The sequence below is a fragment of the Chenopodium album genome, chromosome 26 (genome assembly GCF_948465745.1).
Source record: "Chenopodium album chromosome 26, dcCheAlbu1.1, whole genome shotgun sequence".
In the NCBI taxonomy this organism is placed as follows: domain Eukaryota; kingdom Viridiplantae; phylum Streptophyta; class Magnoliopsida; order Caryophyllales; family Amaranthaceae; genus Chenopodium; species Chenopodium album.
The window spans coordinates 31,137,386-31,150,461 of NC_137859.1; the positions used below are offsets into that span (position 1 = coordinate 31,137,386).

General features: G+C 32.0%; 1 pseudogene; it reads left to right on the top strand.

Moving 5' to 3' along the window:
- Positions 1–2,833: 2,833 nt before the first annotated feature.
- On the top strand, positions 2,834–12,701 carry LOC145617011 (subtilisin-like protease SBT1.4 pseudogene; annotated as a pseudogene).
- Positions 12,702–13,076: the final 375 nt, after the last annotated feature.

Here is a 13,076-nt window from a genome sequence, read left to right on the forward strand (position 1 = left end):
AAACCTAATCTAATCAATTTTCATGGTTAATAATAACGACGCGTAAATCGAAATTTTTTGACGCACAAAACGAGGGATTTATGTTATATTTTTTTCAATTCCGAGCTTAATTTAGTTCCATATATAAAGTGGTAACTGTCTAAATGATACTCAAAGCCTAGACGTAACATTTTTCAGCACACTAATTGAGAAAAAAAAATAGAAAACTTATACCAACTTTTACGAATTTTATTTCAATAATCACAACTTTAGATTATTGTAGAATAATCCAAACTTTGGAGGCTTTTGATTTTCTTCAATCCTAAAAATTGATGACAAGTGGAATGAGTCATTTTTTTTATTTACTATTTTCCCCTTTCCTTAGCTTCTGGGCAACCCTAAGGGTAATTCCCTGTTTCTCTTTTTGATAAACATGGAATGTAATCTCAAGGGGTTAAACTTGTATTTTTATGCTGAAAATTGGGGGTACATTGGTCTTTCTGTATATCGGTTAATTATCACATGGTCAAGTTGGGTAATGGGGTTAACAAACGGTGAATTAGGGTAAAGTATTCACTTCACGGAAATACTCCAAACATCCTCACTTTCTCTCTCCTCATCCTAACCCACCACCCCTTTCCTCCATGGAAATACCACCACCACCAAATTCTCTCTCCTTCCTTGATTCTCCGCGCTCTCTCTACCCACCTCACCACAACTTCCACCATTCCAGTCTTCAACGCAAGGCAAAGTCGTCTGCGTCACCAACGTCCATGGGTTCTTCTTCCTCCATTCTCTCACCACCATTAGCGGAAATCAAAACCTTCAATACAGAAATTGGAACGCATGAATAACCTCAATGGAGGAGGAAGACAAACCTAGCCCTTATGGGTTAACCATGCCGTAATTTTTCCAATTATTTTAGGGTTTTTCATTTAATTCGGTGGCGAAGTGAAGAAGATAGGGGCAACGTAGGTGATGGTGGTCTGCGAGCAAAATAATGACGGAAAAAATGGCAATTCGCACCTGTTCGATGGAGTAACTTTGGTTGTAGTGATAAACTGGATGGATGTTGAAGAACGACGTTAACAGCAGTAAATTCACCATTTCACACCGTCTAAACCGGTCCACATTAGCAGTTTGAAGGAATGTTACAATCAACACTTCTTTTCATTATAATATTATTACTTTACAATTCCCAATGCACTATAATTTCATAAAGGCCATTAGAGAAATGCTCCCTGTTTCTCAAAAAGAGAAACTGGGGCACGCCCCAACCCTAACGCTCAACATCCTTAATTTTACAAGGCATGCCAAATCCCAAAAGGATCAGATCATAGCCCAAGCTAGCTTGCCTATCTTTATGGGTGCATTTACATTCATTGGGCTAGCCGTGACCTCATCTACCAAAGTGATCTTCGGCCGTGTGATCTCAAACCCCATCCAGCTCCTTGGAGAGATTGGGGGGTTCACCACAATTATTTTGGCAATTGTCGGAATCAGCCTCGCACATCACCACAAATATTGCTGCTAATGTTGTTGTCCCTGCAAATGCACTGGTTAATCTCAGCTTATCAAAGTTTACATTTTGAAAAGGAGCTCTATTCAAAAAATGAAACTTAACATTAAGGAAATTTTGATTTTTACCACATTCAAATAACGACTTTATTGAATTTACCACCCAAAAAAAAAAAAAAAATTTACTTTACCACCTCATAAAAAAAATAAAATGTCAGTTTTACCAACTAATCCTAACTCCGGTGACGGAAAACGCATGTGGGGCCCACAATAACGGCTACTTTTAAAGCAAGCCAAGTTATTTTAAAATGATGTCAAAAACAAATATATAAAAGAAATATGGATATATTATTCATCACCACTGTGCAACGCGCGGGTTCCATACTAGTACTTTATATTTAAAAAATTTGAAAGGGGGGATAATGGTTGTTATTACATGTAAAGAATAATATTTTGTGTGTACACGTAGACCTGACGATCCTGACCCGGACCTGAGAACCCGACTCGAATGACCCGACCAAAAATCAACTAGAAACCCGAAATCGACTCGACCCAACTCGATAATGGAATTGACACGATCTTAGGCGTTACCTGAATTGACCCGACCCGATTATGCTCGACCCTTTTTTGACCCAATTCTCGAAATGACCTGATCCGAAATTACTTATCTTCTACCGTAGTCAAGCTCATAAACTGAATTGATAGTTCTTATTATAATAATAATTAAAATATAAAATTATCAATTGGAGCTTGATCCACTAATAGAACAACCCGAACATGACCTGACCCATTTTAATTCGACCCAAATATGCCCCGAACATACTTGACCCAGAAATGGTATGACTTGAACAAACCCATCTGGCTCGCAATTGATCCGACCTGAACTCGACTCGATACTTGACCCGAGTAATACCCAAAACCCGACTTGACTTGAGTCGTCCTGTATTTGATCCAAATGTTAGCTGACTCGAAATGACCTGACCCGAATGACCCGTTTGCCAGGTCTATGTGACTTGTGCACACAGTCAAAATGTGCAAAAACATACAAAATAAGGAAAGGATACAATTGATATAAAAATTTTCAAAAAGACAAAAAATAGTGTACTATAATAAAGAAGTATGTTTCAAAAAAAATAAAAATAAAAATAAGAATAAAAAAAAAAAACAAAACGGATGAACAAGAGTACCACTAACTTTGATCCAACCCACTTAATATTCTAATAACAAGGTCTAACTTTAGTAAATACGTAAATGACATTATTCACTTTGAACACCAATATATAAGGTGACCCATGTATATCTAAGAAGGCGTCCATACAAACTCATCAGCTAAAAAATGGCAACTCTCTCTAAGCCCTCCTATCTTCTTCCATTTCTCATCCTCTACCTTTTTTTACGTCCATCTTTATCCAAAAAATCCACCTTCATCGTCCACATGTCACATTCCCACATGCCGAACGCCTTTGCCTCCGCCCACGACTGGTACTCCTCCATCCTCCACTCTCTCTCCTCCAACACCACCACCACCAAAGAAACACAACAAGACATTCTCTACACTTATTCTCACTCTGCGACTGGTTTCGCCGCCCATATTACAGCATCTCTAGCTTCCAAGCTCCGCCACCATCCTTCTGTGCTGTCAGTCATTCCTGACCAGATAGTAGAGCCCGCAACAACCCTATCACCAAGCTTCATGGACCTCTCTGATGGGTCAGGAATATGGCCCGTAACCAATTACGGATCCGGTATCATAATTGGGGTTGTAGACAGTGGGATACGACCTGATATACCAAGCTTTGATGACATTAACTTGAAACCAGTCAACTGGAAGGGTATATGCGAAACGGCACCTGATTTTCCTGCTAGTGCTTGTAATAATAAACTTATTGGCGCACGTACTTTTTACAAAGGGTAAGACATTGGCCATGCTCATTTAAGCTTTAAATTTTCAATTTGTTTATAGTGTAAAGTGTAAATAAATGATCACATATATCAGATTAAATAAAGTTGTAAATACCACACAATTGGGAAAGAGAAAAAAAAATGGCAAAGGGAAATATAGAGCATGGGCGGAGCCACTAGGGGCTGGAGGATGATGTAAAAAGAAATACTACCTCAGTTACATATTAGTTGCAACTTTGGAATATTTTATCTCTCACAAATAATCCCCAAAGTTGCAACTAATATGTAACGGAGGTAGTAAATGAAAGTAAAAGATAAAGCTTAACAAATAATAAACTGATATTTTCTTTTAGAAAAATAAAAAATATTAAACTCATATTGATTCTTAATAATTCTACGTAATAATAACTTAAGTACAAAAGAAATTCTATCATTTAAATAGGCAAATTTTAAGATGCACCAAGGTGCACCTAGAAATAGGTGCACCACGCCTATACTTTTGAACAATTAGTAAAAAAGTCTGAACAATTGCAAATTTTGAACATGTAGTAAAAACATCTGAACATCGCAAATTTTGAACATTTAGTCAAAAATCTGAACAATTGCAATGTTTCATGCCTATACTTTTGAACATTTAGTAAAAGAAATCTGAACAATCAAGAATTTTGAGCATTTAGTTAAAAAATCTGAAAATCACAAATTTTGAACATTTAGTAAAAAAAATCTGAAAAATCGCAATGCACCACACCTATAATTTTGAACTTTTAGTAAAAAAATATGAACAATAATAAATTTTGAACATTTAGTAAAAAAAACTGAACAATCGCAAATTTTGAATTATTACGAGTTAGACAAAATTTGAACTGACTCGTAATAATTCAGTAGTTTTGTAATATAAACTGAACATTTAATGTAAACAAAATGAACATTTCTTGATGAAATATGAACATGAAAATTGCATGTATATGTTTAATTTTTGTGACGTGTTTATATTCTTTTTACTAAATGTTCATTTTTTGTAAAATGTTCAATATTTTTTTCACTAAATGTTCAAAAGTATAGTCGTGGTGCACTAGGTGCACCATGGTGCACATAATAATAATTGATTTAAATAAGCTAACACTAAACACAACTACAGTACTTTCCTAGTATTAAGGCCCACTAATAAACAAAGTACCACTCAAATTGAAGAAGCATATTGCACGTACTACCACTAGCAATTCTTATCAACTAAATAACAAATTCAATGAACACCTAAGATTAAGCTACTAACTACCTAAGAAATAAAATACAATAGCCACTAATTATTTTAAAGTTATACACAAACAGTGGAGGCCCTGTCCCCGTGGCCCAACGTCAATTTCAATAATTATAAAGATGGCCCCCTTATAATAATACTACTCCGTAGTATATAAATGAAATAATCTGGATTCTCATCCCCCCTTTCACTTTTTTTTCCCCAAACCACCGATAATTGTTCGTTAATTTTGATTTGGAGGAGTGAATTGAAGTGTTTTTGATTGTTTGGGGGAAAAAAAGTGAAAGGGGGGATGAGAATTGAGTTAGGAATAAGAATTGTGAGGGAAATAGGGAGGAAAGGGAAAGAATGAGCCCATAATGACTTTATGTGGTAGTTGGGAGGCATGAAGGTGGTAACTTTTAATGTTTTTGAAAACAGAAGGTGGTAATTGTCAAAATTTCCTTAATTAATCCACCACACTTAAAACTCCACTAACATAAGTTAATCACTTAGGGTGTGTTCTCTTGACCTTATGGGACCTAATTTATCTGAACTTATCTGAATTGATTGTCCTTATTAAATTTATTAGACCTTATTGGAACTTATTAGAACCGATTAAATTATTAAAATTTATAAGATTTATTGAAACTTGATTAGAACTTTTTGGAACTTATTAAACCTAGCTTATTTAACTTATTGGAATTTTTTAGACCTTATTTAACTTTTTTAAAACATACTAGGCTTTATTGATTTGAACTTTTAAACCTTATTAAACTTATTGGATCTTATTGTGACTAATCTAAACTTATTAAACCTGATTTTTTTTTTAAAAGGTGAAAATAACCACTTGTCTAAATTATAATAATAATAATAATAATAATAATAATAATAATAATAATAATAATGAGCCACTAATAGTTTGAAACAAATATTCCAACACACTTTGTAGGTATGAAGCGCAGTTTGGGCCAATACAAACTATAAAGTCACCAAGGGACTATAATGGGCATGGAACCCATTGTGCCTCAACAGCGGGAGGATTACCTGCGGATAATGTTGGGTACTACCAGTACGCTGTAGGACAGGCTCGTGGGGTGGCGCCGCTGGCACACATTGCCGCCTACAAGGTCTTTTGGGGAACACCCTTACAATCATCATCAGCTGACATATTAAAGGCAATGGACCAGGCAATTGAAGACGGTGTTCACGTATTGTCTATGTCCCTTGGCAATTCCCAAACTTACTCCAACGATCCCGTAGCTATTGGTGCATTTCATGCCATGGAAAGAGGGGTGGTGGTCTCAGCCGCTGCTGGGAATACCGGACCAGACTATTTTACCGTCAACAACGTGGCACCATGGATATTGACCGTCGGAGCTTCTACCATTAACAGGGAGTTCTCGGCGGATGTGATGCTCACCAATGGTGAGGTGATAACAGGGTCGACTTTGAGTGATTGTCCTTTTCAAGTACCTACTGCTTATCTGACGCTGGTTACCGGTGAATATAGCGGCAGCAAATTTTGCAATCTAGGTATTATTACATCCCGTATATATTTCTTTTTTTTGTTACTCAATATGTTTATTCTATAGTCCGTACTTCTTTTTATTCCAACTTCAGTGAAAAAAATGTATCCTTTCTTTTTAGCATAAGAACTGATGTCAATGTACTCATTTGACGATCTAATTTTTATATTAAAAGTATTAATAAAATAAATAAAAAAATACCAGGAAAATTTGAAAAATACTACCACCTATTGTTCATAATTTGTACAATACACCCTCCGTTTTTAAATACTTCTCCAATTTTCATTTCTGGCCGTTTTTTTTTCCTTTTTTTGGAAAGAATTTACAATATTTAATTCATTTCTCACACCTAGTGGACCTAACATAATACTCTCTCTCCTCTAATTCTTCCACTACTTTTGCTTTATATCAATTTTTATTCACTCAAATACTCCACTAGGTTCGGAACACTACCTCTATATTTTATTATTTTCACCAATATCTCCTAAAAATCGCGCATGGAAAAATGGAGCAAGTATTTAAAAACGGAGAGAGTATCACCTTAAGCTTTCTAATTGTATATTACCAATTTACCACTTACTTTTCTCAAAAACAAAAAAAAAACTCCCACTACTTTTGCCCAATTCCCTTATATGCAATATGACGTCATGGTGGGTCCCACTAACCAATTTTCCTTCTTTCTTCCTTCGAATTTCACCTTTCTTCTTCCTAATCATTGTAATTAACCAATTATGCAACTAATTAACCACAGAATCAACTTCACAAATTTAATTTATAAACTCTAATTTTAATTGAATCACCCCCAAATTGATTTTATAAACCCTAATTAAATAAAGCTCTCTATAACATGATTATGCCATCGATTTTGCATTGTCGTTTGGCTTGAATAATATATTAGCGAATTAAAATCCTAAATAACACCTAATGGATTTGCAAATTGATCTGAAATCTAGACAAATAGTAAGAAGATGGAAAAATAAAGGTGAGAATTGAGGGAAAAAAAAGGTACAATTGATAGTGGGACTCATCGTGATGTCATATAAGGGAGTTGGGCAAAAGTGGTGGGAGTTTTTTTTTGTTTATGAAAACTAGGTGGGTGGTAATTTACAATTAAAAAAAAATATGATTTGGTATTTTTTAAATATTTCAATAAATTATATATATTATGAGCTATAATAATACGTATCTAACACCATGTTTTATAATTAAATATGTTTTTTATTATGTTAGTTAAAAAAACTATAGTAGTCAAAGTTAATACTTATATAATAAGTAGTGTAAAAGATTAGAGTGTAAGTGGGGGGAGTACTATTTAATTAAGGATGTTTCTACTATGGTCCACTTTATTTGGACCATCACTATACTAAATTATCATTGGACGAATTTTTAATTTTTTTTTTAACCTTGGTCAAATACTATTTTTAGTATTTTCCTTTTTTAATTCAATTTTTATTTTTCAAAATATAATTACTAAATTTCTGAAAATTATTTTATTATTTTCGAAATTTATTTATTAAAATCAGTTTTTAATTAAATAAAAAGATAACATTAAATTTAAAAAATCAAAATCAAAATCAAAAAATTGTTCATCAATGTTCTTCATTATTTATCATTGTTCTTCAAGTTTGTTCATCCATGGATGAGATTAACCACCATTATGGTAATCTTTGTCCCGTAAATACACTCGCACATCCATGAAAACTGAAAATATGCATCGATTTAATTACATATTATATATATGTGAAGAGTTCATTCGAAATTTAGATTCATGTATGAATATGGGATTGTTCTTAATCCTAAAACAATAAATGTTAATTAGATATAATCGCAAACAAGGGATGCAAAATCGGTCATTATATGTATGCGAAAATAAAAAAAATAACAATTTTTCGAAATCTGGGTTTGTGAGCAAATTGGAGAAGACAACGTTTTTTGTTTTAGAATACTTATTTGATCCCAAAAAAAAAGATATAGTTTTCATTTCTGTTTACATATAAGGCATTAACCCAAATGTTTAATAGGACATTACCTATAAAACGCAATATTATTGTTTATTTGGTCTACGACCATACGTTATTTTGGACATTGCTAATTATTAGTTCATATTGTGCATGCATTAATATCTTAATATTTTTCTTAATTGATAGCAAATAGGATCATGGCCCTCAATCTTCATTCACTAGCCAAGTCACAATGTACGTATACCAAGTTTGGTATCAATGATCACTTATATATCAGCTATTGTGGTTTGATTTTTGTATGCATATTACTCAAAATTAAATTAACCACCTTTATTAATTAAAATAATGAACCGTCTTCGGTTATTATTATAATTTTACGATAATTAAGGAGATTGAGACCAATTCTAAATATATAAGTAATGTCATATCCTAATATTAGACGAATCCCATATAATAACCAAATGAAAAAAAAACGTGGAGATAAGCAACTACATGGCAAACTTTTTTTTAATTGAAAGAATACAATGACAAATTGTTAAGTATAGTAAATATATTTTTGTATTTATAAATTAGGAAAGCCAATATTCAACCCCTTATATATAGGCTAAATACATGCTACTATTGCTAGTTGTATTCCTTATAATTAGGACTTATCATGCTTCTATTTTGTACATACACGTATTTTAGTTATATTAATGATAATCGAAAATATTCTTTTTCCTATTTGTCAAAATAGCGTTACATGTTAAATGTGATTTTTTGTATCTAGTTTTTACCCAATGGTTAGTACTACGACTCTACGAGTATCTTTGTTTGATTTGTTTAGTTTCCTTTTAAATTTATAGTCTATATTTTCTGAGTCATAAAAAAATAACTGATAACAACACTATTATATATTATTGATTTATTTCCTAAATAGTACGTCATATATTATAATAGAATATCTGAAAAAGATTTGGATGACAATTTATATGGGATAACTTATGTATCATTTAGTAACAATATTGTCTAAAAATAAGCAATCAACAGCCATCATATAGGCAATATTCTTCAAATAGATCTTAAATCTAACACATTCCATTGTTAATATAAATTTCAATTTTGATTGCTTTAAATATATGATTTTTTTTTTACCTTATAGAAAGATGGTTCAAATTTCAAATTACACAAACCAAACAACAAAAATTAATGTCCAAGCCTACATAATGAGCAAATCGATCAAAGGAAGAAAACGCAATTTTAGGATAAAAAGATATATAATGAGCAAATCGATTAGAGGAAGAAGACTTCTAAAACTTGTTTGATACGTAGAACACAAGTGGGAATTTTGTGATCTGTTTATAGTTCAGGTTTTAACTTATGTGTACTTTGGTTATTACCCAAAAAAGAAAGTTTATTGAGCTTGACGAATGACCATATGTATTTTGGATATTGTAAAAATTCCAACTTTATGAATTTTTTGACGTGAAGTTGAGGGAAACCAACATTTTGATTTTATTTTACGATAAGCATGTCAAAAAAAAAATATTGAAAATATGATCTTATATTAGAAAAGAAAGACTTAAAGTGTTTCCTTAAAAAAATAAGATAGATTTAAAATCATAAATTTTATCTTTTTTTGAGGGAAAGTACGTAAGTTTTTATCCTAAGATTTTGTTAATATTCTATTAACCAAATTGTGTGAAAAAATAACAAAATCTCAAAAAAATCTAAAATTTGAGGGAAAATAAATTAGCTATTATCCTATTTATTAATATTCTATTTACCAAATTTTATCCTTTTTTTAAATTCATTTTACACGATTGTTTATCAAACATTTCATGTTTTGCATTATTAAAGATATATAAATCAATAATTTTACAAAGTTATAGTATAGATATATATTCTAATATTTAGAAAATATTAGAATATAATCTTTTAAAATTTGAAAATTATATTGATTTTAAAATCTTCTATACAATAATAATAAGATAAGAAATTAGGAAACTATATTATAATTGGTGATTGAAATGTTTTTTTTAAAAAATATTTCTAATGTTAAAAGATATCCTAAAAGATATTGTATCCATAATTTTTTTTTTTTATATATATAATCATTAATTTAGATTCATTTTCATTTCTATACATGTTTAGCTACAAATATTTTGCAAAGGTCGTAAAGTACTTAAAATAATTGGTTATTTCTAACATAACGTGTGGTCATAATCGTTTAATATTTAAAATGTATATAATAGGTAATGTCCTATCCGTATGTGGGTAAATTCCTTAAACAAAAATACGATTTGTAATTCAGTCTCCTTTTTTTTTTGGATCAAACAGCGTTTCGAAAAAAAATCATACGTTTTCTTATCAGATTATCTTGAAGAACGTAAATTACCGAATTAAGAAGATAACAAGATATTAATGAATTATAAATCAGTAATTGATAATGTCCAAAAGAACTTAATGTCATATGTTTTTAAAATTTACAATTTTCATAACGGGTAATGTCCTATCCTTTATTTGGGTAAAACATTTTACACAAGCAAGATTTCAATTTCGATTTCCGTTTTTTTGGATCAAACAAGGTTTCGAAAAATTAAGGATGCGATTTCTTTTTCAGATGTTCATGACAAACCCCGATTATCGTAAAACTTAAAAATTGTTAATTCGATTTCATAAAATTACCGTTTTTGCAAACGTTGAATGATTTAGTACAATCCAAACCTATAATTTAGGGATTTAAATCGCTGCCCAAATTCGCAACGACTATAACTTTTTGATATCTTAAAATTTCGCATTTGCTTTTAAAATCGATCCATATTGTTATTCGTTTTCGATGCGCGAGTGAATTTAATGGACATAGATCATGTGTTCGTGTTTAATCTCATCCATGAATAAAAAAAAACTTGAAAAACATTGATGAACTATGAAGAACATTGATGAACAATTTTTTTATTTTGATTTTTTTAATTTAATCGTTTTTTTATTTAATCATTTTTTTTTATTTTATTAAAATCTGATTTTAATAATTAAATTTTGAAAATGTAATAAAAATGATTTTCGTAAATTCAGTAATTAAATTTTGGAAAATAAAAAAAGAATTAAAAAAGGAAATAACTAAAAATAAGGTTTGACCAAGGTAAAAAAATAAATAAATAATCGACCAATGATAATTTAGTATAGTGATGGTCCAAATAAAGTGGACCATAGTAGAATTTTCCTTTAATTTATCTCTTATTACTGCATACTTGTATGACATATTGACATTATGATTTTTATCACTTATGCATTATTTTTAATTTTTTTATTAATATAGGAGAGCTCGACAATTCAAAAGTATCTGGAAAAATGGTGGTCTGTGAGTCTGGAGATGGCACTTCTGCTGTGTTTCAGAGTTATGCAGTTAATCAAGCTGGAGGTTTAGCAATGATTTTGATAAACAAAGCAAAAGAAGGTGATGAATTGATTGCTAATCCATTTTTCATCCCTGCTGTTACAGTAACTTATTCAAATCTTAATATTATCAAAAGATACATATCCAGTGCTAGTAAACCAACCGCAAGAATAAACTTTCGAGGGACTGTTATAAGTCCCTCACCATCCGCACCAAGGGTTGCAGCATTCTCTTCGCGTGGTCCCAATCCTATCACCCCCGAAATCCTAAAGCCGGATGTTATAGCTCCGGGGGTTAACATCCTGGCCGGTTGGACAGACGCTGTAGGGCCTAGTGGGTTAGATATTGATAACAGAAAGGTGCAATACAACATTATCTCTGGTACTTCCATGGCTTGTCCACATGTAAGTGGTTTGGCCGCTTTGTTAAGAAAGAATTATCCTACATGGAGCCCTGCTGCTATCAAGTCTGCAATCATGACTACTGCTTATAACCTCGACAAAGCAGGCAACAACATCATTGATCTTTCCACGGGGAAGCGATCCTCACCATTCCTTCATGGATCTGGCCATATTAGCCCTGACACTGCTCTCGATCCTGGGCTAGTCTATGATCTTGATACTAGTGACTATGTATCTTTCTTATGTTTCACTGGAAATGATCCTAGAATCTTTGTCCAAAGCACGCCTGTTGTTGATTGTCGCACAATGATTTATTCAAATCCTGGTAATCTCAATGTTCCATCCTTTTCGGTTGTCTTTAAATCTGTCGATGATGTGGTAACATACAAAAGGGTGGTGAAAAATGTTGGGCCTTCACCGAACGCTGAATATTCAGTTACTGTTCTGACTCAACCATCTTATGTTCGTGTCAAAGTTTCCCCTCCAAAACTTGTGTTTGATGCTAGTCAACAAACACAATCATACACCATAACATTTACTAGTGTGGTTGGATTTGATATACCAGCTGATATGTTGGTGACATTCATGACATACGGGTCAATTGAGTGGAGTGATGGAAGTCATCGCGTAAGGAGCCCAATTGCAGCGTATTGGCCATACCAAAGCACCCAACAAAATGGGTTTGTAGCAACTTCAAATTTAACAAGTTCGGTAAAACATCGCGTGAAGAATCCTATTGCAGCTAATTTGCAAGATTATATGCCTTCAAATATAACTACTACTTTGGCTATTGAATAACAATCCTTGTTGTTTGATTGGTCTAGTATTTATATATGATGGAACTTGTTTCTTCTACAAGCTTGTGTCTAGACATTTCAACTTATGTTTAAGTGTACGCTTGTTTGTACTCTATCTAATCTCTCTTTCTTTGTTTTCTTTGTGTTTTCTAAACAAATGTAATCCGTTTATTTGTAACTTTTCATAATGAATAAAAGTTCCTACAACATTATAAAATTTTAGCTCATAAATTTTAAAATAATTGTATAATTTTTAGGAAATTTTGATTTTTACCACCTTCCAATATCGACTTTGTTGAATTTACCACCTCCATAAAAAAAAGATTTACTTTACCACCACATAAAAAAATAAAACATCACTTTTCCCACCTTGTCT